The sequence below is a fragment of the Capsicum annuum genome, chromosome 11, assembly GCF_002878395.1.
Source record: "Capsicum annuum cultivar UCD-10X-F1 chromosome 11, UCD10Xv1.1, whole genome shotgun sequence".
Classification (NCBI taxonomy): domain Eukaryota; kingdom Viridiplantae; phylum Streptophyta; class Magnoliopsida; order Solanales; family Solanaceae; genus Capsicum; species Capsicum annuum.
The window spans coordinates 180,761,023-180,767,363 of NC_061121.1; positions in this window are offsets into that span (position 1 = coordinate 180,761,023).

Genomic DNA, 6,341 nt, shown 5'->3' on the forward strand with positions numbered 1-6,341 from the left:
TTAAACTTAGTCGTAGAGGGCAAAAATTAGGTGCCAACAAGTTACACAATTTCTAGATCACAAAGATACACGAAGTCACAAAAATAAAAAAGATATATGAAATCATATGTAATGGCCCTTCAGGTCATTTTTCATATTTCCGCTTATTTTCACCATTAGAGTTTTTTCCTAACTATCCCAAGTCATTTATGACTTGCTGGGACTGACGGTTTGGTTATCGGACAGTTCATTTTGTTTTCAGAGCCTATTTTGAAGTCTTCTCTGGTTAGAAATGGTCATCGGGCAAAAACTTTAGTAAAACAATCTTGTATGCAAATTCTAACTATGACAGCGGCTCCAGAATGTCGATTTTAGGCTAGATAGACCTTTGATTTGGATCCTGATGCACGCAGGCTCATTTCGACCTATTGGTCGGAAAGTTGAGAAAATAAATATAAGTATGGGACCCATATTTTGTCGAAACAACCTCGAATGAAAAATCTAAATGACCCATTGGGTTTGAAACATCAAATTTAGTGTGGTTACATAATTTGTTTGCACATACGAGATTCCGAATGAATCCCAAGAGGATGGCAGAGACTTGGAAAAATTTCTAAGTCTCAATTGTTTTCTGGTGTAGTGGCGATCGCCAGCCAAAGGCCACGATCGTGGTACCTTTGGTAGGGAAGATGGTGTGATCGTAGTGGCCTATCGCGATCGCAACTCTGATGGCAGGGGGGAGGTAGTGCGGTCACATACCTGTTGGTCATGATAGGGACTGTCGAGGCCCTGGACTGGGTATAAATTGAGCTCTTTCTCCATAATTTTGGGCATTATTCATCTTTCCCTCCCTTGAGAGTTAAACCCTAAAATAGTGTTTCAGCTTAAAATTGAAGCTTGTTGGTGATTGGGAAGCTTGGGTGACATGTATTTTTGTGATTATCATCTGATTTAAGGTAAGAATTCACCCTTTTCTTGGTGAAATTTCTTGATTAATCTCTCAAAACTCCAAAATCCTTAGGACTTAATTTTAGCCCTAATTTAGCTTGGTTTTCACCCATTTTTAGCATAATGATTCCTTGAGCTTGTATGAATGTTGGGTTGGTTTTGGAAATATAATTTTCGTAAGTTGGACCCAAATGGGGTTTGATGTTATTTTTGGACCTGAAGCAAAATAGTGCAAAATGGGTATCGATATTCTCGTATTGATGAACATAATATGTTTTTTATAGATTGGCATCTTGTGGAGTCATCTCGAAAGAAAAAGTGAAGGTTTAGCAGTTCGTTGAGCTTTCTTCAATGTTGAGGTTGGCCAGGTTTATCCCTTGTTAAATTGAGTTATGCCATAGTATATTTATGATATTTTGTTAGATTGTGATGGGTTTAGGTGTTGAAATGCAAGACTTGGTTAGTTGGACCATTTAAGACATTTGAAACCATAGAATTGGAATACTTAGCTTGTTTCCTTGAACCTTAGTGAATTAGACTCTATGGCTCACACTTAGGATGAGAATGCTCTAAATTACTCTAGTTAGATGGGAGTGACGTTGTCACTCATGCTTAGGGTAAGTTGGGCCTTAGTTGCTTACGCTAATGGAGTTTGTGTTAGTTTTCATTGAACTTAGTTAAAATGCTTGCGCAGTATCTTTACCTTAGGACAAATTGTGTCTTGCTATACATCTAAGAGTGAATTTAGATACCTTAGCCTAGTACGGAGTAGAAATTGACTTAAAATATATTTCGAGGATTTAGAAGTGGGATCTTTGACCCACCACAAGCAAAGATTAATGAATAGTTATCTTGAGACATTTATATGCTTATTAAATGCGTAAAGAAGGCTCTTTTGAGGCAATATTAAGGAACCTTGGTACTTGTTGGTTATGATGGATGGAATTGGAAGGAGTACCTAGATGACTATGTGATATGTATGATTTATTTGTTAAGATTATTACTATATTATTATTTTGTCTACTAATTGGACTACCAAATATATCATTAAGTGAACCCTTGACTATGATATTATCTAAGTCAAATAATGTTATTAACTATGCTAAGAATAAGCTGTAGATTATGCCCTAAATTAGCTATTGATCAAGCTATCTATAAGTTATCTTTTATGCTAATGATACTCCATGAATAATACTATTGGTAAATCATTGCTCATTATGATTCTTATGACTATGATCATGCTAAACAATTATGCAAGTAATCATGATAGAAAGCATCCTTATTGATGACATTTGCAATTGTGTTATTATTTGTGCTATATTGTCATTTCGATTTATCTAATTATATTGTGCCATGAATTATGTTAGAAATATTAATGGTTGACAATATTGGCACTTATGGCGGTTATTATATACCCGGTTAAATTCTGAAAGATGATGTTGATATTGATTATACCCGGCAAGTTCGGAGGATACTATGATCATATTGATATCCAACAAGACCGAAGGATGTTTATGATGATGCAATAAAACTCGAAAAGGTTAGGGGATTATATTGATGTGTCTATGTGTACATCTATCAGTTCGAGTTCGGCTATGCCCTATGTATGACAATCATATTCTTATGTCTACTTCTATGAATTTTGGGTATGTTGTTGATATTAGTGATGTCGGGTATAGTCTGTAAGTGATAAATATTTATAAAGTGGTCTAGTTGATGATTAGAGCAAAATATGGAATATTGGTGGATATTGTGAAGAGACTAATAATGACTAGTTTACAAGCGAGCATTAGTTGGTAAATAGTAATTAATTAATAAATAATATTAGTTGATAAATGATAATAGTTTATAAATGGTGTTAGTTGATAAATTATGGCTATCTAATATATAATGATCAGTGGATATATGGAGAATTGTTTCTAAATAACGACTAACGATCCTATGATGACCAGTAATCAAAGATATTAGTTAGTAAGAGATAGTTAGCTCATAAAATGGTAGCTAGTGACTATCGATGATGATTTTGTTAAGTGATAGTAGCATTATGGAATATAGGTATATTGTCAAATATTGGTAAATTGTGATAATGTTGGTAAAGGGCATAATGATGATAATTGTAGGATGGTGGTTAAATGACGATGAAAGCTATAATGTTGGTTGATTGATTTATTCTTTGCTTGAGTGTACTCTCCAGTCATATGGAAGGCTATGGCGAGTTCTTTATTTTTCTGCATCAATTGGTGTATGGGATGCAATTTTGTAGTTTGTGGTTGCTTATGTTAATGCTTTATGATACATTATTATTCCGAATTTTTTACTTATTATGTTCGAGCAGTGATAGGCATGTGATGATGCCTCATATTATCTTGTTATTCTGATTTAATTACTTCTTATGTATAGTGATGTTGATGATGATTCAAGTTCATTTCTGTACCTTGACTTAGTTATGTTATCTTATATTTTATCGTACTTATATTAAGATTTAGCTTAGTCAGCCGATGATGCCTACTGAGTACCCATTGTTTTGGTAATCATGATACATTTATGTACCTTTTTAGTGTAGATCCGAGTACTAGTTGTCGTCGTTGATTATTGTTTATGCGATGACTGATTTTCAGATATAGAGTGAGCTCTTGGAGTTTGAGTCAACCATTTTCATCTATCTTTATTTTCAATCTTTTGTTTTGAGACAGATGTCTTGACTATTCTAGACTTTGAGTTGTATTGATACTTTTAGATGTTTTTGTATTGACTCTACCAGGTCGTGGGATTGGTATCTTATATTGACTATTTATTCTATCTAGAACCCATGTTATTTATAAATTGTGTTCTTGAAATTTTGCCTATATCGGCTATTCACTACCAAATTTAACCTATTGAGTTAGCTTCAGGTTATCGTTTGGTTTACCTACTAGCGGAATTTAGTAGGTGCCATCATGACTCATAAATCGGGTCATGACAAATTGATATCAGAGCTAGGTTTCATCGATATTGTTTGTACAAGCGCATTTAGTAGAGTCTTGTGGATCAGAATGATGACGTTCTTTTCCTATTTTTGAGAGGCTATGGTACATTCTTAAGAGTTCTTCACTTCTTTCACTCATATCATGCTAAGAGCCTGAGTTGGTTTGTAGAAGTGTTCCCTTGATTTATTCTTTTATAGATGGCCAGGACACGTGCTACAGCTATATGAAATTAGGATCTCTAGACCGAGCCTAGGGATCCTAATCCTATTCATGGATGACCTAGAGGTCATGTACAACCACGTGATGCGTCCCCAACTGGGACAAGGATAGACCACCATCCCCAGGTCCTATTCCCATTCTGGATCCATAGATTCTTCTACCCCATCCAGTAGTAGGCCAGGGACCAGCCTAGGCTCCACTAGGATTTATTAATTCTTCAATTCTCAAAGATGCATTGCTTTAAATTTTAAGTTTAGTTGGTCGTCGTCGTTTGATGGTGCACATTGTATAAATCAGACTGGTACTGAGTCTCCCAGAGTTGTGGTTCCTCCTGCACTGATAGTTTCACAGCCAGTGGTTGCGCATCTTACTGTGTCTTTTGAGGATCAAAACATGTTGGGTAGATTCTTGAGATTGACTCTGCCTAGGTTTTCTGGTGCTCCAGGAGAAGATGCATATGAGTCTTTGATTGCTTATGAAGATAGCCTCTATAATTTAGGCCTTGTTGAGACTCGTAGAGTGGATTACACCATATTGTAGTTGGACTTGGCTGCTTGACATTAGTGGAAAGGTTTTATGAATTCTAGACCAGCTGAATCTTCTCTCTTATAATAAACTCAGTTCTTTGAGATGTTCTTAGAAAAGTACAGGGCTCACAACCTTAGAGATCATTTGAGGGATCAGTTCTCTTGATTGGAGCAGGGCTCCATGACAGTTGCAGAGTATGAGGCTTGTTTTCATGAGTTGGCTAGGTATGCAACTTCTATTTTGGATACTAAGTATGCGAGAGTTTATTATTTTATTTGAGGATTGAGATTTCCCATTCGAATGTCTACTTAGAGTTTATTATGGACAGATCTTTTGTTAAGGTGTTAAATCACGCTCAGGTGATAAAGAAGTTGCATCATTAGGGTCGAGAGGGCCGTGATAAGAGGCCTAGGTTTTAGGAAAGATTCAGTGGGAGCCATTATAGTTCCCAACCTAGAGATGGTGGTCCTCAAAGTAGGTATCCTTCGTCTATATCTTATCTGTCTCAGAGTCAGCCTATTCTACCTGTTCAGGTAGCACTTCAAATTACTGACAGAGGCAAGTCTAGTGCTAGTGAGCCCTGGTAAAGGCAGTGGTCAGTCTTCGAGAGGTTCACCTCTGATTATTCTAGCCATGGTGGTTACTTTAGGTCAGTCAAATCTATTAGTTATGGTTTAGCTCATGATTCCTATTTTACTTGTAGATATCCTGGTCACTATACACAGGATTGCCCTAGTCATAGGGCGATTGTTGCTTCATCTCAGAGTATTACCCCTATTAGAGTAGTTCACCCCTCAGCTAGAGGTGGTTCTCATGGTCACAGAAGTGGATTCCAAGGTACTCGAGGAGGTTCTCAGGTAGGTAGGATAGGAGGTCGGCCAGGTGCCCAGCCAGGTGGCAGGCGTAGTTAGTTGCATGCAGTAACTACTAGACCCGAGGTTAAGACTTTGGATGTTGTAGTTACATGTATGATTTTGGTGTGCCGTTAGTCGACCTTTCCTTTATTTTATTTGGGATCCACTTATTATTATATTTCTACTTATTATGCACTACGATTGGAGTTGCCTCATGACTTATTATTTGTGTCATTGTGCGTATCTACTCTTATGGGTGATTCTTTAGTAATGGATCAGGTTTTCAAATCATGTGTTGTGACTGTTAGTGATATTGATACTTATGCTGACTTTATTATTTTGGACATGGTGGATTTTGATGTGATTCTGGGCATGATTTAGTTATCCTACTATCATGCAGTCATGGATTATTTTACCAAGACTATTACCTTAGGCATTGTAGCTGGGAATGGTTAGCCATGAGACAGTGGAGATTATTTCTTATATTCATTCTAGAAGGCTTATATCTAGGGGTTGCGAGTCTTATCTTGCTTATATTTGTGATACTAGTGTGGAGAGTTTGTTGTTTGACTTTGTTCTTGTTGTTTGTGAGTTTTCAGATGTGTTCCCTATCGATCTATCTGGTATTCCCCCTTTCCATGAGATTGAGTTTGCTATTAATCTCAGGCATGGCACCCGACCTATTTCTTTGGCACCTTATCGTATGACTCGTGCCGAGCTTAAAGAGATGAATTCTCAACTTCAGGATCTTCTTGGTAAGGGTTTTATTAGACCAAGTATGTCTATTTGGGGAGCTCTTGTATTGTTTGTGAGGAAGAAAGATAGATCCATGCATATGTGTATTGAT